Source organism: Triturus cristatus, chromosome 3_2 (genome assembly GCF_964204655.1).
Source record: "Triturus cristatus chromosome 3_2, aTriCri1.1, whole genome shotgun sequence".
In the NCBI taxonomy this organism is placed as follows: Eukaryota; Metazoa; Chordata; class Amphibia; order Caudata; family Salamandridae; genus Triturus; species Triturus cristatus.
The window spans coordinates 502,824,998-502,852,756 of record NC_140584.1 but is presented as its reverse complement, the minus strand read 5'-3'; positions in this window follow the sequence as shown (position 1 = coordinate 502,852,756).

The following is a 27,759-nucleotide window of genomic DNA, read 5'->3' as shown; positions in this document are numbered from 1 at the left end:
TAAATCCATCGTTCTTTTGCCCACTACGCCACCCCAGTTCAGACATGGCCATATGCAAATCAGTCTTGACCCTGTGCCTCATGGGAACAGACCAGCCCGAACTGCCAAGCCATGTCTTCCCTGGACCGGAATCAAGCATCCTAGGACCGGTTTCTGGCTATCAGCCGTCATCAGCCAGGATAGCTTGACTCCAGTGGCGTAGTGAGCACGGGTCCCACGTCTGGGAATACCCATCCCACTTAGGGCAAAAAGCGTTCCAACAAACAAATGATGGACGGAATGCTGACAATGCAGACATTCTCCCCCAGTCAAGAGATCTGGGTTAAATCCATCGTTCTTTTGCCCACTACGCCACCCCAGTTCAGACATGGCCATATGCAAATCAGTCTTGACCCTGTGCCTCATGGGAACAGTCCAGCCCGAACTGCCAAGCCATGTCTTTCCTGGACCGGAATCAAGCATCCTAGGACCGGTTTCTGGCTATCAGCCGTCATCAGCCAGGATAGCTTGACTCCAGTGGCGTAGTGAGCACGGGTCCCACGTCTGGGAATACCCATCCCACTTAGGGCGAAAAGCGTTCCAACAAACAAATGATGGACGGAATGCTGACAATGCAGACATTCTCCCCCAGTCAAGAGATCTGGGTTAAATCCATCGTTCTTTTGCCCACTACGCCACCCCAGTTCAGACATGGCCATATGCAAATCAGTCTTGACCCTGTGCCTCATGGGAACAGTCCAGCTCGAACTGCCAAGCCATGTCTTCCCTGGACCGGAATCAAGCATCCTAGGACCGGTTTCTGGCTATCAGCCGTCATCAGCCAGGATAGCTTGACTCCAGTGGCGTAGTGAGCACGGGTCCCACGTCTGGGAATACCCATCCCACTTAGGGGAAAAGCGTTCCAACAAACAAATGATGGACGGAATGTTGACAATGCAGACATTCTCCCCCAGTCAAGAGATCTGGGTTAAATCCATCGTTCTTTTGCCCACTACGCCACCCCAGTTCAGACATGGCCATATGCAAATCAGTCTTGACCCTGTGCCTCATGGGAACAGTCCAGCCCGAACTGCCAAGCCATGTCTTCCCTGGACCGGAATCAAGCATCCTAGGACCGGTTTCTGGCTATCAGCCGTCATCAGCCAGGATAGCTTGACTCCAGTGGCGTAGTGAGCACGGGTCCCACGTCTGGGAATACCCATCCCACTTAGGGCGAAAAGCGTTCCAACAAACAAATGATGGACGGAATGGGAATGCTGACAATGCAGACATTCTCCCCCAGTCAAGAGATCTGGGTTAAATCCATCGTTCTTTTGCCCACTACGCCACCCCAGTTCAGACATGGCCATATGCAAATCAGTCTTGACCCTGTGCCTCATGGGAACAGTCCAGCCCGAACTGCCAAGCCATGTCTTCCCTGGACCGGAATCAAGCATCCTAGGACCGGTTTCTGGCTATCAGCCGTCATCAGCCAGGATAGCTTGACTCCAGTGGCGTAGTGAGCACGGGTCCCACGTCTGGGAATACCCATCCCACTTAGGGCGAAAAGCGTTCCAACAAACAAATGATGGACGGAATGCTGACAATGCAGACATTCTCCCCCAGTCAAGAGATCTGGGTTAAATCCATCGTTCTTTTGCCCACTACGCCACCCCAGTTCAGACATGGCCATATGCAAATCAGTCTTGACCCTGTGCCTCATGGGAACAGTCCAGCCCGAACTGCCAAGCCATGTCTTCCCTGGACCGGAATCAAGCATCCTAGGACCGGTTTCTGGCTATCAGCCGTCATCAGCCAGTATAGCTTGACTCCAGTGGCGTAGTGAGCACGGGTCCCACATCTGGGAATACCCATCCCACTTAGGGCGAAAAGCGTTCCAACAAACAAATGATGGACGGAATGCTGACAATGCAGACATTCTCCCCCAGTCAAGAGATCTGGGTTAAATCCATCGTTCTTTTGCCCACTACGCCACCCCAGTTCAGACATGGCCATATGCAAATCAGTCTTGACCCTGTGCCTCATGGGAACAGTCCAGCCCGAACTGCCAAGCCATGTCTTCCCTGGACCGGAATCAAGCATCCTAGGACCGGTTTCTGGCTATCAGCCGTCATCAGCCAGGATAGCTTGACTCCAGTGGCGTAGTGAGCACGGGTCCCACGTCTGAGAATACCCATCCCACTTAGGGCGAAAAGCGTTCCAACAAACAAATGATGGACGGAATGCTGACAATGCAGACATTCTCCCCCAGTCAAGAGATCTGGGTTAAATCCATCGTTCTTTTGCCCACTACGCCACCCCAGTTCAGACATGGCCATATGCAAATCAGTCTTGACCCTGTGCCTCATGGGAACAGTCCAGCCCGAACTGCCAAGCCATGTCTTCCCTGGACCGGAATCAAGCATCCTAGGACCGGTTTCTGGCTAACAGCCGTCATCAGCCAGGATAGCTTGACTCCAGTGGCGTAGTGAGCACGGGTCCCACGTCTGGGAATACCCATCCCACTTAGGGCGAAAAGCGTTCCAACAAACAAATGATGGACGGAATGCTGACAATGCAGACATTCTCCCCCAGTCAAGAGATCTGGGTTAAATCCATCGTTCTTTTGCCCACTACGCCACCCCAGTTCAGACATGGCCAGATGCAAATCAGTCTTGACCCTGTGCCTCATGGGAACAGTCCAGCCCGAACTGCCAAGCCATGTCTTCCCTGGACCGGAATCAAGCATCCTAGGACCGGTTTCTGGCTATCAGCCGTCATCAGCCAGGATAGCTTGACTCCAGTGGCGTAGTGAGCACGGGTCCCACGTCTGGGAATACCCATCCCACTTAGGGCGAAAAGCGTTCCAACAAACAAATGATGGACGGAATGCTGACAATGCAGACATTCTCCCCCAGTCAAGAGATCTGGGTTAAATCCATCGTTCTTTTGCCCACTACGCCACCCCAGTTCAGACATGGCCATATGCAAATCAGTCTTGACCCTGTGCCTCAAGGAAACAGTCCAGCCCGAACTGCCAAGCCATGTCTTCCCTGGACCGGAATCAAGCATCCTAGGACCGGTTTCTGGCTATCAGCCGTCATCAGCCAGGATAGCTTGACTCCAGTGGTGTAGTGAGAACAGGTCCCACGTCTGGGAATACCCATCCCACTTAGGGCGAAAAGCGTTCCAACAAACAAATGATGGACGGAATGCTGACAATGCAGACATTCTCCCCCAGTCAAGAGATCTGGGTTAAATCCATCGTTCTTTTGCCCACTACGCCACCCCAGTTCAGACATGGCCATATGCAAATCAGTCTTGACCCTGTGCCTCATGGAACAGTCCAGCCCGAACTGCCAAGCCATGTCTTCCCTGGACCGGAATCAAGCATCCTAGGACCGGTTTCTGGCTATCAGCCGTCATCAGCCAGGATAGCTTGACTCCAGTGGCGTAGTGAGCACAGGTCCCACGTCTGGGAATATCCATCCCACTTAGGGCGAAAAGCGTTCCAACAAACAAATGATGGACGGAATGCTGACAATGCAGACATTCTCCCCCAGTCAAGAGATCTGGGTTAAATCCATCGTTCTTTTGCCCACTACGCCACCCCAGTTCAGACATGGCCATATGCAAATCAGTCTTGACCCTGTGCCTCATGGGAACAGTCCAGCCCGAACTGCCAAGCCATGTCTTCCCTGGACCGGAATCAAGCATCCTAGGACCGGTTTCTGGCTATCAGCCGTCATCAGCCAGGATAGCTTGACTCCAGTGGCGTAGTGAGCACGGGTCCCACGTCTGGGAATACCCATCCCACTTAGGGCGAAAAGCGTTCCAAAAAACAAATGATGGACGGAATGCTGACAATGCAGACATTCTCCCCCAGTCAAGAGATCTGGGTTAAATCCATCGTTCTTTTGCCCACTATGCCACCCCAGTTCAGACATGGCCATATGCAAATCAGTCTTGACCCTGTGCCTCATGGGAACAGTCCAGCCCGAACTGCCAAGCCATGTCTTCCCTGGACCGGAATCAAGCATCCTAGGACCGGTTTCTGGCTATCAGCCGTCATTATCCAGGATAGCTTGACTCCAGTGGCGTAGTGAGCACGGGTCCCACGTCTGGGAATACCCATCCCACTTAGGGCGAAAAGCGTTCCAACAAACAAATGATGGACGGAATGCTGACAATGCAGACATTCTCCCCCAGTCAAGAGATCTGGGTTAAATCCATCGTTCTTTTGCCCACTACGCCACCCCAGTTCAGACATGGCCATATGCAAATCAGTCTTGACCCTGTGCCTCATGGAAACAGTCCAGCCCGAACTGCCAAGCCATGTCTTCCCTGGACCGGAATCAAGCATCCTAGGACCGGTTTCTGGCTATCAGCCGTCATCAGCCAGGATAGCTTGACTCCAGTGGAGTAGTGAGCACGGGTCCCACGTCTGGGAATACCCATCCCACTTAGGGCGAAAAGCGTTCCAACAAACAAATGATGGACGGAATGCTGACAATGCAGACATTCTCCCCCAGTCAAGAGATCTGGGTTAAATCCATCGTTCTTTTGCCCACTACGCCACCCCAGTTCAGACATGGCCATATGCAAATCAGTCTTGACCCTGTGCCTCATGGGAACAGTCCAGCCCGAACTGCCAAGCCATGTCTTCCCTGGACCGGAATCAAGCATCATAGGACCGGTTTCTGGCTATCAGCCGTCATCAGCCAGGATAGCTTGACTCCAGTGGCATAGTGAGCACGGGTCCCACGTCTGGGAATACCCATCCCACTTAGGGCAAAAAGCGTTCCAACAAACAAATGATGGACGGAATGCTGACAATGCAGACATTCTCCCCCAGTCAAGAGATCTGGGTTAAATCCATCGTTCTTTTGCCCACTACGCCACCCCAGTTCAGACATGGCCATATGCAAATCAGTCTTGACCCTGTGCCTCATGGGAACAGTCCAGCCCGAACTGCCAAGCCATGTCTTCCCTGGACCGGAATCAAGCATCCTAGGACCGGTTTCTGGCTATCAGCCGTCATCAGCCAGGATAGCTTGACTCCAGTGGCGTAGTGAGCACGGGTCCCACGTCTGGGAATACCCATCCCACTTAGGGCGAAAAGCGTTCCAACAAACAAATGATGGACGGAATGCTGACAATGCAGACATTCTCCCCCAGTCAAGAGATCTGGGTTAAATCCATCGTTCTTTTGCCCACTACGCCACCCCAGTTCAGACATGGCCATATGCAAATCAGTCTTGACCCTGTGCCTCATGGGAACAGTCCAGCCCGAACTGCCAAGCCATGTCTTCCCTGGACCGGAATCAAGCATCCTCGGACCGGTTTCTGGCTATCAGCCGTCATCAGCCAGGATAGCTTGACTCCAGTGGCGTAGTGAGCACGGGTCCCACGTCTGGGAATACCCATCCCACTTAGGGCGAAAAGCGTTCCAACAAACAAATGATGGACGGAATGCTGACAATGCAGACATTCTCCCCCAGTCAAGAGATCTGGGTTAAATCCATCGTTCTTTTGCCCACTACGCCACCCCAGTTCAGACATGGCCATATGCAAATCAGTCTTGACCCTGTGCCTCATGGGAACAGTCCAGCCCGAACTGCCAAGCCATGTCTTCCCTGGACCGGAATCAAGCATCTTAGGACCGGTTTCTGGCTAACAGCCGTCATCAGCCAGGATAGCTTGACTCCAGTGGCGTAGTGAGCACGGGTCCCACGTCTGGGAATACCCATCCCACTTAGGGCGAAAAGCGTTCCAACAAACAAATGAGGGACGGAATGCTGACAATGCAGACATTCTCCCCCAGTCAAGAGATCTGGGTTAAATCCATCGTTCTTTTGCCCACTACGCCACCCCAGTTCAGACATGGCCATATGCAAATCAGTCTTGACCCTGTGCCTCATGGGAACAGTCCAGCCCGAACTGCCAAGCCCTGTCTTCCCTGGACCGGAATCAAGCATCCTAGGACCGGTTTCTGGCTATCAGCCGTCATCAGCCAGGATAGCTTGACTCCAGTGGCGTAGTGAGCACGGGTCCCACGTCTGGTAATACCCATCCCACTTAGGGCGAAAAGCGTTCCAACAAACAAATGATGGACGGAATGCTGACAATGCAGACATTCTCCCCCAGTCAAGAGATCTGGGTTAAATCCATCGTTCTTTTGCCCACTACGCCACCCCAGTTCAGACATGGCCATATGCAAATCAGTCTTGACCCTGTACCTCATGGGAACAGTCCAGCCCGAACTGCCAAGCCATGTCTTCCCTGGACCGGAATCAAGCATCCTAGGACCGGTTTCTGGCTATCAGCCGTCATCAGCCAGGATAGCTTGACTCCAGTGGCGTAGTGAGCACGGGTCCCACGTCTGGGAATACCCATCCCACTTAGGGCGAAAAGCGTTCCAACAAACAAATGATGGACGGAATGCTGACAATGCAGACATTCTCCCCCAGTCAAGAGATCTGGGTTAAATCCATCGTTCTTTTGCCCACTACGCCACCCCAGTTCAGACATGGCCATATGCAAATCAGTCTTGACCCTGTGCCTCATGGGAACAGTCCAGCCCGAACTGCCAAGCCATGTCTTCCCTGGACCGGAATCAAGCATCCTAGGACCGGTTTCTGGCTATCAGCCGTCATCAGCCAGGATAGCTTGACTCCAGTGGCGTAGTGAGCACGGGTCCCACGTCTGGGAATACCCATCCCACTTAAGGCGAAAAGCGTTCCAACAAACAAATGATGGACGGAATGCTGACAATGCAGACATTCTCCCCCAGTCAAGAGATCTGGGTTAAATCCATCGTTCTTTTGCCCACTACGCCACCCCAGTTCAGACATGGCCATATGCAAATCAGTCTTGACCCTGTGCCTCATGGGAACAGTCCAGCCCGAACTGCCAAGCCATGTCTTCCCTGGACCGGAATCAAGCATCCTAGGACCGGTTTCTGGCTATCAGCCGTCAACAGCCAGGATAGCTTGACTCCTTTGGTGTAGTAAGCACGGGTCCCACGTCTGGGAATACCCATCCCACTTAGGGCGAAAAGCGTTCCAACAAACAAATGATGGACGGAATGCTGACAATGCAGACATTCTCCCCCAGTCAAGAGATCTGGGTTAAATCCATCGTTCTTTTGCCCACTACGCCACCCCAGTTCAGACATGGCCATATGCAAATCAGTCTTGACCCTGTGCCTCATGGGAACAGTCCAGCCCGAACTGCCAAGCCATGTCTTCCCTGGACCGGAATCAAGCATCCTAGGACCGGTTTCTGGCTATCAGCCGTCATCAGCCAGGATAGCTTGACTCCAGTGGCGTAGTGAGCACGGGTCCCACGTCTGGGAATTCCCATCCCACTTAGGGCGAAAAGCGTTCCAACAAACAAATGATGGACGGAATGCTGACAATGCAGACATTCTCCCCCAGTCAAGAGATCTGGGTTAAATCCATCGTTCTTTTGCCCACTACGCCACCCCAGTTCAGACATGGCCATATGCAAATCAGTCTTGACCCTGTGCCTCATGGGAACAGTCCAGCCCGAACTGCCAAGCCATGTCTTCCCTGGACCGGAATCAAGCATCCTAGGACCGGTTTCTGGATATCAGCCGTCATCAGCCAGGATAGCTTGACTCCAGTGGCGTAGTGAGCACGGGTCCCACGTCTGGGAATACCCATCCCACTTAGGGCGAAAAGCGTTCCAACAAACAAATGATGGACGGAATGCTGACAATGCAGACATTCTCCCCCAGTCAAGAGATCTGGGTTAAATCCATCGTTCTTTTGCCCACTACGCCACCCCAGTTCAGACATGGCCATATGCAAATCAGTCTTGACCCTGTGCCTCATGGGAACAGTCCAGCCCGAACTGCCAAGCCATGTCTTCCCTGGACCGGAATCAAGCATCCTAGGACCGGTTTCTGGCTAACAGCCGTTATCAGCCAGGATAGCTTGACTCCAGTGGCGTAGTGAGCACGGGTCCCACGTCTGGGAATACCCATCCCACTTAGGGCGAAAAGCGTTCCAACAAACAAATGATGGACGGAATGGGAATGCTGACAATGCAGACATTCTCCCCCAGTCAAGAGATCTGGGTTAAATCCATCGTTCTTTTGCCCACTACGCCACCCCAGTTCAGACATGGCCATATGCAAATCAGTCTTGACCCTGTGCCTCATGGGAACAGTCCAGCCCGAACTGCCAAGCCATGTCTTCCCTGGACCGGAATCAAGCATCCTAGGACCGGTTTCTGGCTATCAGCCGTCATCAGCCAGGATAGCTTGACTCCAGTGGCGTAGTGAGCACGGGTCCCACGTCTGGGAATACCCATCCCACTTAGGGCGAAAAGCGTTCCAACAAACAAATGATGGACGGAATGCTGACAATGCAGACATTCTCCCCCAGTCAAGAGATCTGGGTTAAATCCATCGTTCTTTTGCCCACTACGCCACCCCAGTTCAGACATGGCCATATGCAAATCAGTCTTGACCCTGTGCCTCATGGGAACAGTCCAGCCCGAACTGCCAAGCCATGTCTTCCCTGGACCGGAATCAAGCATCCTAGGACCGGTTTCTGGCTATCAGCCGTCATCAGCCAGGATAGCTTGACTCCAGTGGTGTAGTGAGCACGGGTCCCACGTCTGGGAATACCCATCCCACTTAGGGCGAAAAGCGTTCCAACAAACAAATGATGGACGGAATGCTGACAATGCAGACATTCTCCCCCAGTCAAGAGATCTGGGTTAAATCCATCGTTCTTTTGCCCACTACGCTACCCCAGTTCAGACATGGCCATATGCAAATCAGTCTTGACCCTGTGCCTCATGGGAACAGTCCAGCCCGAACTGCCAAGCCATGTCTTCCCTGGACCGGAATCAAGCATCCTAGGACCGGTTTCTGGCTATCAGCCGTCATCAGCCGGGATAGCTTGACTCCAGTGGCGTAGTGAGCACGGGTCCCACGTCTGGGAATACCCATCCCACTTAGGGCGAAAAGCGTTCCAACAAACAAATGATGGACGGAATGCTGACAATGCAGACATTCTCCCCCAGTCAAGAGATCTGGGTTAAATCCATCGTTCTTTTGCCCACTACGCCACCCCAGTTCAGACATGGCCATATGCAAATCAGTCTTGACCCTGTGCCTCATGGGAACAGTCCAGCCCGAACTGCCAAGCCATGTCTTCCCTGGACCGGAATCAAGCATCCTAGGACCGGTTTCTGGCTATCAGCCGTCATCAGCCAGGATAGCTTGACTCCAGTGGCGTAGTGAGCACGGGTCCCACATCTGGGAATACCCATCCCACTTAGGGCGAAAAGCGTTCCAACAAACAAATGATGGACGGAATGCTGACAATGCAGACATTCTCCCCCAGTCAAGAGATCTGGGTTAAATCCATCGTTCTTTTGCCCACTACGCCACCCCAGTTCAGACATGGCCATATGCAAATCAGTCTTGACCCTGTGCCTCATGGGAACAGTCCAGCCCGAACTGCCAAGCCATGTCTTCCCTGGACCGGAATCAAGCATCCTAGGACCGGTTTCTGGCTAACAGCCGTTATCAGCCAGGATAGCTTGACTCCAGTGGCGTAGTGAGCACGGGTCCCACGTCTGGGAATACCCATCCCACTTAGGGCGAAAAGCGTTCCAACAAACAAATGATGGACGGAATGCTGACAATGCAGACATTCTCCCCCAGTCAAGAGATCTGGGTTAAATCCATCGTTCTTTTGCCCACTACGCCACCCCAGTTCAGACATGGCCATATGCAAATCAGTCTTGACCCTGTGCCTCATGGGAACAGTCCAGCCCGAACTGAAAAGCCATGTCTTCCCTGGACCGGAATCAAGCATCCTAGGACCGGTTTCTGGCTATCAGCCGTCATCAGCCAGGATAGCTTGACTCCAGTGGCGTAGTGAGCACGGGTCCCACGTCTGGGAATACCCATCCCACTTAGGGCGAAAAGCGTTCCAACAAACAAATGATGGACAGAATGCTGACAATGCAGACATTCTCCCCCAGTCAAGAGATCTGGGTTAAATCCATCGTTCTTTTGCCCACTACGCCACCCCAGTTCAGACATGGCCATATGCAAATCAGTCTTGACCCTGTGCCTCATGGGAACAGTCCAGCCCGAACTGCCAAGCCATGTCTTCCCTGGACCGGAATCAAGCATCCTAGGACCGGTTTCTGGCTATCAGCCGTCATCAGCCAGGATAGCTTGACTCCAGTGGTGTAGTGAGCACGGGTCCCACGTCTGGGAATACCCATCCCACTTAGGGCGAAAAGCGTTCCAACAAACAAATGATGGACGGAATGCTGACAATGCAGACATTCTCCCCCAGTCAAGAGATCTGGGTTAAATCCATCGTTCTTTTGCCCACTACGCCACCCCAGTTCAGACATGGCCATATGCAAATCAGTCTTGACCCTGTGCCTCATGGAACAGTCCAGCCCGAACTGCCAAGCCATGTCTTCCCTGGACCGGAATCAAGCATCCTAGGACCGGTTTCTGGCTATCAGCCGTCATCAGCCAGGATAGCTTGACTCCAGTGGCGTAGAGAGCACGGGTCCCACGTCTGGGAATACCCATCCCACTTAGGGCGAAAAGCGTTCCAACAAACAAATGATGGACGGAATGCTGACAATGCAGACATTCTCCCCCAGTCAAGAGATCTGGGTTAAATCCATCGTTCTTTTGCCCACTACGCCACCCCAGTTCAGACATGGCCATATGCAAATCAGTCTTGACCCTGTGCCTCATGGGAACAGTCCAGCCCGAACTGCCAAGCCCTGTCTTCCCTGGACCGGAATCAAGCATCCTAGGACCGGTTTCTGGCTATCAGCCGTCATCAGCCAGGAGGGAAGCTCTTTGCTTTTGCTTGGTGGGAGTTGGCAGCTCACACCAAGCAAAAGCAAACATAACTCAGCTTTCTGCAAGCGGGAGCTGTCAAACTGGTCCAGCTTGCAGTAAGAAAAGTTTTTATCTGCTTCCAAGCACGTAAATATGCATGCAGGGAAACAGATTAAAAATTGCTCTGACAGACAAAGAGTTGCCTTTCAGCAGCCCCCTGTCAGTCAGAGCAATTACGGCTCATGAAGAAGGCAGGGAGCAGGCGGGGACAACAGGGGCCTTGAGGTTCCCTTCGCGGTCCCATTGCATGGGAATATAAAGCAAGAAGAGGCAGAATAAAGGTCAGAAATGACCAGAAAGAAGCAAGATAAAGTTGATAAACGAGCAGTATAAGGCAGAATAGAGGTCAAAAATGAGCAAGAAGAGGGATCATAATGGGGAGAAATTAGCAGACAGAGGCTAAATAAGGGTCAACAACAAGCAGAAAGAAGCAAATAAGACAAGAAACAAACAGAAAGAGGGTGAATAAAGGTGAAAGATGAACACAAAGAGGCAAAATAAAGGTTGGAAACTAGCAGAAAGAGGAAAGATAAAGGTGAGACACAAGCAGAAAGAAATAGAACAGAGGTCAAAAACAAGCAGAAAGAGGGATGATAAAGGTGTGAAACGAGCAAAAAGAGGCAAAATAAAGGTCAACAATTGAGCAGAAAGAGGCAAAAAAGCTGAAAAACAAGCAGAAAGAGGGTATATAAATGTGAGAAATGAGCGGAAATACACATGATAAAGGTGGGAAATGAGCAGAAAGAGGCAAAATAAAGGCCAGAGATGAGCAGAAAGAGGCAAAATAAAGGTCAGAAACAACCAGAAAGAGGCAGAATAAAAAGTTCAGACAGGAGCAAAAAGAGGCAAAATAAAGGTGTCAAAGGAGCTTGCTGAGAATTAATGAGATATGGTCAGATGTCCAGCCCCCTTCTCAACCCCTATGCACAGGGAATGCCTGGTGCACTATTGGTTAGGGGATGTAGTTCCCTTGGCTGCTGAGGGTTGTTGGAAGCCAAGAACCCCTATTGTTGACACAAGTAAGTCCCTCACAGCTGGATTGCTGCGATTCTGTCGGAGGCCCAACCCCCTTTCTCAACCACTCTGCACAGTGGCCTCCTGAAGTACTACTGTTTGGAGGATGAAGTCCTCTAGGGTCGTTGGGGGCAAAGAACCCCTATTGTTGCCACAAGTATGTCCCCCAGAGATGGATTGCTGAGATGTCATCAGAGGCCCGCCCTCTTTCTCAACCACTCTGCACGGGAGCATCCTGGTACACTACTATTGGGGTAGGAAGCCCTTTGGTTGCTGAGGGTCGTTGGGAGCCAAGAGCTGGATTGCTGAGACATGGTTGGAGGCCGGCCTCTTTCCCAACCACTCTGCACAGGGACCCTCTTGGCACACTATTGGTTGAGGGATGAAGTTCCCTTGGCTTTTGAGGGTCATTGGGGGCCAAGAAACCCTATTGTTGCCGCATTTAAGTCCCTCACAGCCAGGTTGCTGAGACATTGTCGGAGACCCTGTCCCCTTTCAACCACTCTGCAAAGTGGCGTAGTGAGCACGGGTCCCACGTCTGGGAATACCCATCCCACTTAGGGCGAAAAGCGTTCCAACAAACAAATGATGGACGGAATGCTGACAATGCAGACATTCTCCCCCAGTCAAGAGATCTGGGTTAAATCCATCGTTCTTTTGCCCACTACGCCACCCCAGTTCAGACATGGCCATATGCAAATCAGTCTTGACCCTGTGCCTCATGGGAACAGTCCAGCCCGAACTGCCAAGCCATGTCTTCCCTGGACCGGAATCAAGCATCCTAGGACCGGTTTCTGGCTATCAGCCGTCAACAGCCAGGATAGCTTGACTCCAGTGGTGTAGTAAGCACGGGTCCCACGTCTGGGAATACCCATCCCACTTAGGGCGAAAAGCGTTCCAACAAACAAATGATGGACGGAATGCTGACAATGCAGACATTCTCCCCCAGTCAAGAGATCTGGGTTAAATCCATCGTTCTTTTGCCCACTACGCCACCCCAGTTCAGACATGGCCATATGCAAATCAGTCTTGACCCTGTGCCTCATGGGAACAGTCCAGCCTGAACTGCCAAGCCATGTCTTCCCTGGACCGGAATCAAGCATCCTAGGACCGGTTTCTGGCTATCAGCCGTCATCAGCCAGGATAGCTTGACTCCAGTGGCGTAGTGAGCACGGGTCCCACGTCTGGGAATTCCCATCCCACTTAGGGCGAAAAGCGTTCCAACAAACAAATGATGGACGGAATGCTGACAATGCAGACATTCTCCCCCAGTCAAGAGATCTGGGTTAAATCCATCGTTCTTTTGCCCACTACGCCACCCCAGTTCAGACATGGCCATATGCAAATCAGTCTTGACCCTGTGCCTCATGGGAACAGTCCAGCCCGAACTGCCAAGCCATGTCTTCCCTGGACCGGAATCAAGCATCCTAGGACCGGTTTCTGGCTATCAGCCGTCATCAGCCAGGATAGCTTGACTCCAGTGGCGTAGTGAGCACGGGTCCCACGTCTGGGAATACGCATCCCACTTAGGGCGAAAAGCGTTCCAACAAACAAATGATGGACGGAATGCTGACAATGCAGACATTCTCCCCCAGTCAAGAGATCTGGGTTAAATCCATCGTTCTTTTGCCCACTACGCCACCCCAGTTCAGACATGGCCATATGCAAATCAGTCTTGACCCTGTGCCTCATGGGAACAGTCCAGCCCGAACTGCCAAGCCATGTCTTCCCTGGACCGGAATCAAGCATCCTAGGACCGGTTTCTGGCTAACAGCCGTTATCAGCCAGGATAGCTTGACTCCAGTGGCGTAGTGAGCACGGGTCCCACGTCTGGGAATACCCATCCCACTTAGGGCGAAAAGCGTTCCAACAAACAAATGATGGACGGAATGCTGACAATGCAGACATTCTCCCCCAGTCAAGAGATCTGGGTTAAATCCATCGTTCTTTTGCCCACTACGCCACCCCAGTTCAGACATGGCCATATGCAAATCAGTCTTGACCCTGTGCCTCATGGGAACAGTCCAGCCCGAACTGCCAAGCCATGTCTTCCCTGGACCGGAATCAAGCATCCTAGGACCGGTTTCTGGCTATCAGCCGTCATCAGCCAGGATAGCTTGACTCCAGTGGCGTAGTGAGCACGGGTCCCACGTCTGGGAATACCCATCCCACTTAGGGCGAAAAGCGTTCCAACAAACAAATGATGGACGGAATGCTGACAATGCAGACATTCTCCCCCAGTCAAGAGATCTGGGTTAAATCCATCGTTCTTTTGCCCACTACGCCACCCCAGTTCAGACATGGCCATATGCAAATCAGTCTTGACCCTGTGCCTCATGGGAACAGTCCAGCCCGAACTGCCAAGCCATGTCTTCCCTGGACCGGAATCAAGCATCCTAGGACCGGTTTCTGGCTATCAGCCGTCATCAGCCAGGATAGCTTGACTCCAGTGGTGTAGTGAGCACGGGTCCCACGTCTGGGAATACCCATCCCACTTAGGGCGAAAAGCGTTCCAACAAACAAATGATGGACGGAATGCTGACAATGCAGACATTCTCCCCCAGTCAAGAGATCTGGGTTAAATCCATCGTTCTTTTGCCCACTACGCCACCCCAGTTCAGACATGGCCATATGCAAATCAGTCTTGACCCTGTGCCTCATGGGAACAGTCCAGCCCGAACTGCCAAGCCATGTCTTCCCTGGACCGGAATCAAGCATCCTAGGACCGGTTTCTGGCTATCAGCCGTCATCAGCCAGGATAGCTTGACTCCAGTGGCGTAGTGAGCACGGGTCCCACGTCTGGGAATTCCCATCCCACTTAGGGCGAAAAGCGTTCCAACAAACAAATGATGGACGGAATGCTGACAATGCAGACATTCTCCCCCAGTCAAGAGATCTGGGTTAAATCCATCGTTCTTTTGCCCACTACGCCACCCCAGTTCAGACATGGCCATATGCAAATCAGTCTTGACCCTGTGCCTCATGGGAACAGTCCAGCCCGAACTGCCAAGCCATGTCTTCCCTGGACCGGAATCAAGCATCCTAGGACCGGTTTCTGGCTATCAGCCGTCATCAGCCAGGATAGCTTGACTCCAGTGGCGTAGTGAGCACGGGTCCCACGTCTGGGAATACGCATCCCACTTAGGGCGAAAAGCGTTCCAACAAACAAATGATGGATGGAATGCTGACAATGCAGACATTCTCCCCCAGTCAAGAGATCTGGGTTAAATCCATCGTTCTTTTGCCCACTACGCCACCCCAGTTCAGACATGGCCATATGCAAATCAGTCTTGACCCTGTGCCTCATGGGAACAGTCCAGCCCGAACTGCCAAGCCATGTCTTCCCTGGACCGGAATCAAGCATCCTAGGACCGGTTTCTGGCTAACAGCCATTATCAGCCAGGATAGCTTGACTCCAGTGGCGTAGTGAGCACGGGTCCCACGTCTGGGAATACCCATCCCACTTAGGGCGAAAAGCGTTCCAACAAACAAATGATGGACGGAATGCTGACAATGCAGACATTCTCCCCCAGTCAAGAGATCTGGGTTAAATCCATCGTTCTTTTGCCCACTACGCCACCCCAGTTCAGACATGGCCATATGCAAATCAGTCTTGACCCTGTGCCTCATGGGAACAGTCCAGCCCGAACTGCCAAGCCATGTCTTCCCTGGACCGGAATCAAGCATTCTAGGACCGGTTTCTGGCTATCAGCCGTCATCAGCCAGGATAGCTTGACTCCAGTGGCGTAGTGAGCACGGGTCCCACGTCTGGGAATACCCATCCCACTTAGGGCGAAAAGCGTTCCAACAAACAAATGATGGACGGAATGCTGACAATGCAGACATTCTCCCCCAGTCAAGAGATCTGGGTTAAATCCATCGTTCTTTTGCCCACTACGCCACCCCAGTTCAGACATGGCCATATGCAAATCAGTCTTGACCCTGTGCCTCATGGGAACAGTCCAGCCCGAACTGCCAAGCCATGTCTTCCCTGGACCGGAATCAAGCATCCTAGGACCGGTTTCTGGCTATCAGCCGTCATCAGCCAGGATAGCTTGACTCCAGTGGTGTAGTGAGCACGGGTCCCACGTCTGGGAATACCCATCCCACTTAGGGCGAAAAGCGTTCCAACAAACAAATGATGGACGGAATGCTGACAATGCAGACATTCTCCCCCAGTCAAGAGATCTGGGTTAAATCCATCGTTCTTTTGCCCACTACGCCACCCCAGTTCAGACATGGCCATATGCAAATCAGTCTTGACCCTGTGCCTCATGGGAACAGTCCAGCCCGAACTGCCAAGCCATGTCTTCCCTGGACCGGAATCAAGCATCCTAGGACCGGTTTCTGGCTATCAGCCAGGATAGCTTGACTCCAGTGGCGTAGTGAGCACGGGTCCCACGTCTGGGAATACCCATCCCACTTAGGGCGAAAAGCGTTCCAACAAACAAATGATGGACGGAATGCTGACAATGCAGACATTCTCCCCCAGTCAAGAGATCTGGGTTAAATCCATCGTTCTTTTGCCCACTACGCCACCCCAGTTCAGACATGGCCATATGCAAATCAGTCTTGACCCTGTGCCTCATGGGAACAGTCCAGCCCGAACTGCCAAGCCATGTCTTCCCTGGACCGGAATCAAGCATCCTAGGACCGGTTTCTGGCTAACAGCCGTTATCAGCCAGGATAGCTTGACTCCAGTGGCGTAGTGAGCACGGGTCCCACGTCTGGGAATACCCATCCCACTTAGGGCGAAAAGCGTTCCAACAAACAAATGATGGACGGAATGCTGACAATGCAGACATTCTCCCCCAGTCAAGAGATCTGGGTTAAATCCATCGTTCTTTTGCCCACTACGCCACCCCAGTTCAGACATGGCCATATGCAAATCAGTCTTGACCCTGTGCCTCATGGGAACAGTCCAGCCCGAACTGCCAAGCCATGTCTTCCCTGGACCGGAATCAAGCATCCTAGGACCGGTTTCTGGCTATCAGCCGTCATCAGCCAGGATAGCTTGACTCCAGTGGCGTAGTGAGCACGGGTCCCACATCTGGGAATACCCATCCCACTTAGGGCGAAAAGCGTTCCAACAAACAAATGATGGACGGAATGCTGACAATGCAGACATTCTCCCCCAGTCAAGAGATCTGGGTTAAATCCATCGTTCTTTTGCCCACTACGCCACCCCAGTTCAGACATGGCCATATGCAAATCAGTCTTGACCCTGTGCCTCATGGGAACAGTCCAGCCCGAACTGCCAAGCCATGTCTTCCCTGGACCGGAATCAAGCATCCTAGGACCGGTTTCTGGCTATCAGCCGTCATCAGCCAGGATAGCTTGACTCCAGTGGCGTAGTGAGCACGGGTCCCACATCTGGGAATACCCATCCCACTTAGGGCGAAAAGCGTTCCAACAAACAAATGATGGACGGAATGCTGACAATGCAGACATTCTCCCCCAGTCAAGAGATCTGGGTTAAATCCATCGTTCTTTTGCCCACTACGCCACCCCAGTTCAGACATGGCCATCTGCAAATCAGTCTTGACCCTGTGCCTCATGGGAACAGTCCAGCCCGAACTGCCAAGCCATGTCTTCCCTGGACCGGAATCAAGCATCCTAGGACCGGTTTCTGGCTAACAGCCGTTATCAGCCAGGATAGCTTGACTCCAGTGGCGTAGTGAGCACGGGTCCCACGTCTGGGAATACCCATCCCACTTAGGGCGAAAAGCGTTCCAACAAACAAATGATGGACGGAATGCTGACAATGCAGACATTCTCCCCCAGTCAAGAGATCTGGGTTAAATCCATCGTTCTTTTGCCCACTACGCCACCCCAGTTCAGACATGGCCATATGCAAATCAGTCTTGACCCTGTGCCTCATGGGAACAGTCCAGCCCGAACTGCCAAGCCATGTCTTCCCTGGACCGGAATCAAGCATCCTAGGACCGGTTTCTGGCTATCAGCCGTCATCAGCCAGGATAGCTTGACTCCAGTGGCGTAGTGAGCACGGGTCCCACGTCTGGGAATACCCATCCCACTTAGGGCGAAAAGCGTTCCAACAAACAAATGATGGACAGAATGCTGACAATGCAGACATTCTCCCCCAGTCAAGAGATCTGGGTTAAATCCATCGTTCTTTTGCCCACTACGCCACCCCAGTTCAGACATGGCCATATGCAAATCAGTCTTGACCCTGTGCCTCATGGAACAGTCCAGCCCGAACTGCCAAGCCACGTCTTCCCTGGACCGGAATCAAGCATCCTAGGACCGGTTTCTGGCTATCAGCCGTCATCAGCCAGGATAGCTTGACTCCAGTGGCGTAGAGAGCACGGGTCCCACGTCTGGGAATACCCATCCCACTTAGGGCGAAAAGCGTTCCAACAAACAAATGATTGACGGAATGCTGACAATGCAGACATTCTCCCCCAGTCAAGAGATCTGGGTTAAATCCATCGTTCTTTTGCCCACTACGCCACCCCAGTTCAGACATGGCCATATGCAAATCAGTCTTGACCCTGTGCCTCATGGGAACAGTCCAGCCCGAACTGCCAAGCCCTGTCTTCCCTGGACCGGAATCAAGCATCCTAGGACCGGTTTCTGGCTATCAGCCGTCATCAGCCAGGAGGGAAGCTCTTTGCTTTTGCTTGGTGGGAGTTGGCAGCTCACACCAAGCAAAAGCAAACATAACTCAGCTTTCTGCAAGCGGGAGCTGTCAAACTGGTCCAGCTTGCAGTAAGAAAAGTTTTTATCTGCTTCCAAGCACGTAAATATGCATGCAGGGAAACAGATTAAAAATTGCTCTGACAGACAAAGAGTTGCCTTTCAGCAGCCCCCTGTCAGTCAGAGCAATTACGGCTCATGAAGAAGGCAGGGAGCAGGCGGGGACCACAGGGGCCTTGAGGTTCCCTTCGCGGTCCCATTGCATGGGAATATAAAGCAAGAAGAGGCAGAATAAAGGTCAGAAATGACCAGAAAGAAGCAAGATAAAGTTGATAAACGAGCAGTATAAGGCAGAATAGAGGTCAAAAATGAGCAAGAAGAGGGATCATAATGGGGAGAAATTAGCAGACAGAGGCTAAATAAGGGTCAACAACAAGCAGAAAGAAGCAAATAAGACAAGAAACAAACAGAAAGAGGGTGAATAAAGGTGAAAGATGAACACAAAGAGGCAAAATAAAGGTTGGAAACTAGCAGAAAGAGGAAAGATAAAGGTGAGACACAAGCAGAAAGAAATAGAACAGAGGTCAAAAACAAGCAGAAAGAGGGATGATAAAGGTGTGAAACGAGCAAAAAGAGGCAAAATAAAGGTCAACAATTGAGCAGAAAGAGGCAAAAAAGCTGAAAAACAAGCAGAAAGAGGGTATATAAATGTGAGAAATGAGCGGAAATACACATGATAAAGGTGGGAAATGAGCAGAAAGAGGCAAAATAAAGGCCAGAGATGAGCAGAAAGAGGCAAAATAAAGGTCAGAAACAACCAGAAAGAGGCAGAATAAAAAGTTCAGACAGGAGCAAAAAGAGGCAAAATAAAGGTGTCAAAGGAGCTTGCTGAGAATTAATGAGATATGGTCAGATGTCCAGCCCCCTTCTCAACCCCTATGCACAGGGAATGCCTGGTGCACTATTGGTTAGGGGATGTAGTTCCCTTGGCTGCTGAGGGTTGTTGGAAGCCAAGAACCCCTATTGTTGACACAAGTAAGTCCCTCACAGCTGGATTGCTGCGATTCTGTCGGAGGCCCAACCCCCTTTCTCAACCACTCTGCACAGTGGCCTCCTGAAGTACTACTGTTTGGAGGATGAAGTCCTCTAGGGTCGTTGGGGGCAAAGAACCCCTATTGTTGCCACAAGTATGTCCCCCAGAGATGGATTGCTGAGATGTCATCAGAGGCCCGCCCTCTTTCTCAACCACTCTGCACGGGAGCATCCTGGTACACTACTATTGGGGTAGGAAGCCCTTTGGTTGCTGAGGGTCGTTGGGAGCCAAGAGCTGGATTGCTGAGACATGGTTGGAGGCCGGCCTCTTTCCCAACCACTCTGCACAGGGACCCTCTTGGCACACTATTGGTTGAGGGATGAAGTTCCCTTGGCTTTTGAGGGTCATTGGGGGCCAAGAAACCCTATTGTTGCCGCATTTAAGTCCCTCACAGCCAGGTTGCTGAGACATTGTCGGAGACCCTGTCCCCTTTCAACCACTCTGCAAAGGAGCTGGTACTCCTTGCAAACTACAGGTTGTGGCTGCGGTCACTCATGCTCGATAACGCTAACCTATGGCACACAAAAAAATCCGCTACATTATGGAGTTTACTGGTAACTTCCCTTTCTCTTCAGAATGCGGAGTTGCTGAATTCTGCAAATTCCATGACCGGAGCAGAATTTTAGGTCGATGCCTAGGTGCCATTCACAGACCCACTCAGAGACTCACACCCCCACTCAGACACTTACAGACCCACTCATAGACCAAATCTGACGCTCACACAACTACTCACAGACCCACTCAGGCATTCATGTACCCACTCACTCACCTTCTCAGAAACTAACACACCCACGAACCTACCTATACAGCCACTCACACACCCACTCTCAAAGGTTACAGGTTACAGTTAGGAAATAAAATGTAGCAAACTGTCAAAATTCACTGGAAAAAACCCAAAAGTTACAGGGATGTTACAGTTAGAAAATGGAACTAAACTTTGTTAGAAACTCACTCAAAAAACATTGGTTACAAGTATGTTATAGTTAGGCTCACATTTCACTCATATAAAACTTGAGAAAATCAACAGTTATACTTACCTGACCTAACTATAACTTATGCCCCCACAATGCACTGCTTATGACCTCACATATTACATCACTCATGACATGGTCAGTGATCTCACTGATGACATAACTAATGACATTTCAAATGACATCAATGATGACATCCTCAGAACAAATCACACACTAACTCACACCCCACAGAATTTCTCATATACCCACTTCCACTCCCACACAACCCCTCACATACCCATTCATAGACCCATACAAGTACTCACACAACTACTCACACATCCATAGAGCTACTCATACAACCACTCACTCTCCCATAAAATTACTCATATAACCGGTCACCAATCCATACAGCCACTCACAGAGTCACACACTCCCCCAAACAGCTACTTACATACTCACTTATTCACCTATACATCCATTCACACACCCACTCACTCTCCCATACAGCCTCTCAACACAGCCACTCACTTACCCAAACAAGCACTCGCATAATCCCTCACACACCCACACAATCACTTATATACCCATTTACACATCCATACAAACACTGTGTAGGTCCAGGCCAGCAGTGTACTGCTCCAAGGGGGTGGGTGGGTGGGTGCAAAGGATTCCCAGCAGTGGCCAGCCATATGGGGGTGGCTGCAGATCAATACCAGCAGTGTCCAGACATGTAGGGGTGGTTGTAGAGGACTCCCAGCAGTGGTCAGCCATATAGGGGTGGCTGTAGATGAATGCCTGCAGTGTCCAGCCATATGGGGGTGGCTGCAGATGAATACCAGCCGTGGACAAACAAATAGGGGTGGGTGCAGATGAATACCAGCAGTGTCCAGACATATGGGGGTGGGTGCAGAGGACTCCCAGCGGTGGACAGAGACATGGGGGTGGGTGCAGAGGACTCCCAGCAGTGGAGAGAGATATGGGGGGTGTGCATCATTATCAGATGACCAACCCTACATGGTGGTATGGACCCATCCCTATCTTTGGACTATGATGATAGTGCTATAACAACACATCACTGACAGCAGTGTCCCACTCCCAGGAGGATGGATGTCTTTCACCCACTGCATGACACACTACATGTGGGTGTGAGGATAAATAACACATGCATACCCACCCAGGGTGGATGCAGCACAATACACACCCTGATATCATGCCACAAGACTATATAGTCATGTAACTGCCTACAAAACTAAGATAGCCAAAGGCAACACACACTGTCACGCACATTCCAGGGGTGATAGGAATGTCCAGGTGCTAGTCCAGCCACCAAGATATTGTCTCTCATGGAAGGAATAGGGTGGAATTCCCCTAGATACAATGCCCACAATTGTGAGTCAGGTGCCCAAATACCCTGCATAACAAGTACCATTTGTGTGGTAGGCCGTGATTACACACATGCATAGTGCTGAAAAGGGTGAATTTGTCCCTGAAGGCATTTCTACATACTCAAAACACAAGTACAGTGACTAGCAAGGATGGCACAGACGATTCAGCAGGAGACATCGGTGAGCAGGCATGGCCATTGTTGAAGGCATCCGTCACCAACAAAGGAAATGTTGACACAGGTCAGCACAACAATTGTGCAACTGTTTGCAGGGAAGATGTCAGGTGCCACAGAGGAAGGAACACTCCTTGGGACAATGTCTCAAAACAAAATGAACACACACTACCAATGATTCTTTGCAGAGACATTGTGATGGCACACAGATACCATGGTCCACCTCATGACCATCATACAAAAACATTTCTCTGAACCCTAACACATGACCAGAACACTAACTCCAGGAGCCTCATCACCAACATCAAGTACCTGAAATGCAATAGTGTTGAAAGTAAAACAAAAGGCTTTATTCAGCACAACAAAAACAATTCAACAAATAGACTATTTACACAAGCCAATGGCCAGTACATATGTAAAGTCCAAGGGGGGACGTAGGGGACCACGTCTACCCCTAGCTTGCCTGCACAAATGAACCTCCAGGTTTGTCGGACGGGGGTGGGGCATCATCTGGGGCAGTCCCAGGCCCCGCAGGGACAGGAGGGGGAAGGGTAGGTGTGGTGGGTACAGGGGTGGACGTCTCCACCACAGGGGGTGGGTCAGCGCCGAAGGTGGAGGCGAGCTCGGCGCTGCACACTGCTGCAGGTACGTCCAGCACAACTCGCCCTCCGTGCCACTGGCTCCCTCGGACTCGACAGCAATGGTGGCACTGTCACTGGGTTCCTCCTCCAGGTCCGTGCAGGTGTCTCCATCTGTTTGGGATGATGATGCTGTGGGCAAGGAGAAGAAACCGAAATGCATCAGTCACCTGTATACATCTGACACATGAGCACAAAAACAATAGGTCACAGTGCATATCAGGCAATGCATCATGAATAACAGCTAGATTACTCCGCACATATGTAAGCCCTGTACTGCCCAGTTGGTAGACCCACTATGCCACTTGGACACAAGGAAAAAAAGAACACACCAGGCCACAACTTGAATGAGCAATACACAGAGAAGCTAGTGTCTGTGAACAGGTGAGCACAGCAATACAATGAAGTCATGCCACCTCTTGTTTACCCTGAAAGAAACAGTAGAGGTGCACCCAAGGTAAACTAACACACCTCAATACTCAAGGTGTCACCACACTCAGAGACCTGTAAGTACTTTGGAACACAAAACGAAAAAATGTTGGTACCTTGGGACTCACAATACTTTACACAATCGAAATGTATTGAATGTGGCAATTCGCCATTTCGTGAAAAGAACACTCATGTGCCTGCATGAAAGATGTCTCCCAAGGAAGTGCACACAAAACTACATTTACACTGTCATTGAAGAAGCTGGCACCTTTTTCAAGGAAGCCACTGTTAGAAATAAATGGTGTTGCAGAAAGTAGATATACATGGGCCCACGGAGGTCTTGTTGTCTTGACACTCGTTAGTTTGTATCACCAACAACAAAGGAGTTTCACAAAATCAAGACCACTGTGGGAACATGTATCTGGAGAATCTGCAACACCATTTAATTCTAACAGTGGCTTCTTTGAAAAGGTGCCAGCGTGTTCCATGAAAGTGGAAATGTCGTTTGGTGTGCACTTCCTTGGGAGATATCTTTCATGCAGGCACATTAGTGTTCTCAACACAAATCATCAAATTACCACATTTAAAACATGAAGAACTGTTGACAAGTGCTGTGAGTGCCAAGGTACAATATTTTTTGACTAACAACTTGAATTATGTCAGTTGTCACATGGCCATCCGTTACCTGATGACACAGTTGGCTACACATATGACCTACTGACTGTCATGTGGAGTGGCATACATGTCCAAACCCAGGACAATGCATAAGCTAATGGGCCTGCAATTGGGTTGTAAAAAACCATAGCTGTACTGTGGAGACACCCTCATGGCAAGCCAGAATGTCCACACAGATGTCAGCACAAAAAGACCAAACTGCGTTGCATCTGAACCACACACAGGTGCCAAAAATGTATGAGCAGGATTCATGTTTTTTTTAAAATGACACAGGATGCAAAGCACGAACATTAAGCACTGGCCACCATCACAGGGGCACTGCACGGTGATTCTTTGTACAGTCAATTCTCACACACAGGTCAGACCTGGCAAGGAAAAATCGGGGGTGCCCATGTAGGCCTCTCCCGCACAACCCCCCCATACCTGAGTCAATGTGATTGATACAGATCAAGAAGTGACACCTCTTAATCAGGGTTACAAAAACTGTGCAGCAACAATTGCTACATTGACACAACATCACCTCGTGGGGTTGGCAACACATATTTGTGACAAACAACCATCAACAGATTGTTGTGAATAGCCACACAGGCACTGCCCAGTGTGAGTATGCACAAGCCAAATGGTATATCCCTGTCCAGTGGACACATGTAGCACACATTGGAAAAATACAAACTAGGCCAGGGAACAATGCCACAGAGGCAGACCTATGCTGAACCCACAGAGAATGTGCACAGTCTTGGATGACACACATGATTAGGAGGCCAGAGTGTCTCAGGGGACTGTAGTGGGCACACTGCTCCGTGTTCCTGGAATGAGCTGACTGTACCATGAGCAACCGTCATGGCACTATGCATATCTCCGACTCATGCACATCATGTCTGAGGCCACAACATTGGTCATGCATGGTGCAAGGGTGTTCAGTTGAAACCTCACGCTCCTATGTTGAGACTCATCATCAGTGTCAACAAATATGAATCCCCAACATAGTGAACAGGTCATGGCACAGGCAAGGTACCAACACAAGTCACAGACCACCCTCCCACATGATGCGGAAAGCAATGTGCACTTTGATTTTCTGGCACCCCAGATGACCATGTGCAAATGTGATTACACACAGACCAGGAGACACATGTCAAGGAGGGGAAGGGATGAAAAAGAGCACCAGGTGACATTGGGGAACAGAAAATGCACTGCACATATAAACTCTGGGAGTCTATCCAGGCTACAGAGCACTTCCAAAAGCTGGTGACACATAATACAACAAAACAGCCATGTACCAACCCCCTCCTTGCTGCAGTCTCTCCTGTAACTGCCTATCGAGGTCAGAGAAGACCACCGCCAGGGCACGGGTCATGTGGGGGTCAGGCATTGGCGCCCGCCGTGGGGGCGAGGAGTGTCGATCCCCAGCTGGACCCTGGCGATCCGCCGGGTCCAGCACCGGATATCCTGCCACCTTTTTCTGATCTGTTGTAGGCGGCAACTACGATCCCCTGCCGATCTCACGGCCCTGACGATGTCCCGCCAGATCAACATCTTCTCGTAGGCAGTTACCTGTCAGGATGACAAAGTGAGACAACATCACTACACCTGCTCCATGTCCCAGAGACACACATTTGAACATCTTTGATATGTTGAACAGGGCATAGAATGCTGACATGAATTGCATCATTCTCAATTAGGCCTGGGCAAAATTTCCGCTCCGTTCGCGGAATTTGCGATAATTTGGCATTTCCGCGTTCCGCGGAGAGCGCGGAAATGTCAAAATTTCCGCATTCCGCAGCTTTGCGATAATTTGGTTCTTGCTCGCGCTGTAAAATAATACATTCTCGCGCTCGCGCGATCGCCTTACCTGAATCCCCGCGTTCGCCGACAAGTTTTCCCGATCTGGTCGCGTTCTCCATGAGATGTTGTATTGTTTTAGCCATTTGCGCTGTCTCGCGACAGTTCGCGTCCGCAGTGACGTCATGCGTCGCACGATCACGTCTTTTTTCTCGCGATCATGCACCGCGAGACAACTGAAAACAAGATGGCCGCGCCCGCGAGCAACCGCAGGGGTAAGTTAGCGACCCACAACCATGCAAAAAATATCGCGAACGGGCGGGAAAAAAACTTCCGCATCTTCGCGATATTTCCGCTTGTTTGCGGAGATTTTTAACATTTTCGGGATAATTTGCGAAAGTCGCTTTCGCAAATTCCGCCCACCCCTATTCTCAATGAGAAATTGGCCTGTGTGCAAGCCCCAATGCACTACATGGCATTGAAAGTCAACAGGTGGCATAAGGGGTGCGACACACTCACTGATCATGGCACACACTGTGCAGCACATGCAACAGCAGGCTGATGGACAGCACGTGCCAAGCAGTCACATGTCCCACTCCACTGACGCACCCTCAGCAGACTAGAAAGACACACCCAAGCACAGATCACTCGCCTGTCAGTCACAACAGCGGATACAACCCTCACTCTGCACATTTGCCACTTGCCTGTGGGGTGTCACAGGTGTCTTGCTAGCTCTGCAAGTCAGACACACAGCACGGCTTACTTGTCACATCAGATGGGTAGAGCTGTTGCCTCCTCCATGCAGCTGTGATGCAACACTTCACATAGACACACACCCACATGACAAGGAACATTCACACACATCAATGTCCATGAGGTCGTACACGTCATTTGGACACTCTCACCACAGGTCCACTCAACTCATACACATCTGTGGGTACAGTCACCTGTCACACCGGGGGGACCACTGAATCACCTCAGGACAATAGTAAAAAAAGATACCAGGATTTGCCAGGCTGAATGTGTCATGCACTATGCAGTGAATGTCACAGTAAGCACAATGCAAGTGAGGAGTGCACACAGGAACTACATCATGCTCTGCATGAGAGGCATAAGCATGTCCCCCCCCCCGGGACCCACTCTAGACAACATTGCATGTCTGTCACACCTGGACACAATGCCAGAAGTGACAGTCACACAACAGGTGCATAGGCAAAGGTAGTGGAGTCAGCAGTCACCTGCTCCCCTGGTCTCCCATACAGCTTGGGGTACTATGGGAGGAGACAGTCCAGCAACGCCTCATTCTCCTCTAGGGTGAATGGCTGGGCCCTCTCCACAGTAGGCGACATGGTCCAGAGGAAGCAGAGACAGCAGCAGTGTGGTCGACTCGAAAGTTGTGCAGGCAAGTGCCCTCTCATGGGTTCTGGCTGCCTAATATCTATGTTGCTGAGGAGCATTCATTTAGAGGAGTACATAGTGATTGGTCAGACTCATTTGCATCGTATGTTTACTCCAATCCCTTTAAACATACACCAATGACACGCATTCGCATCGTTCAAATTTTGAGCATCATGTCAAGTCAACAACCACTTTGCAACATTGTATTTTTTTCCCAACAGACTGTTCCAGGACACCTGATGGACACATTGCAACTGAAAAGACTGTATCCATGACAACCAGCATGCATTTTGGGCCTAATACTTGTCCCCTATGTGTCCCCTATGAATTTTTGAAATCCACACACATGTCCGGTACGTTTCACATGTACCCATACGGCACCAGTACAATTGTGATACGGGGCGTACACATGCAATGAATGCGTGGGTACGGTGCCTTTCACACGTACCTCTACGGCACCAGTACAATAGTGATACGGGGCGTACACACGCAATGAATGCGTGGGTACGGTGCGTTTCACACATACCCGTACGGCACCAGTACAATTGTGATATAGGGCGTACACACACAATGAATGCACGGGTACGGTGCATTTCACACGTACCCCTACGGCACCAGTACAATTGTGATACGGGGTGTACACACGAAAAAAATGCGTG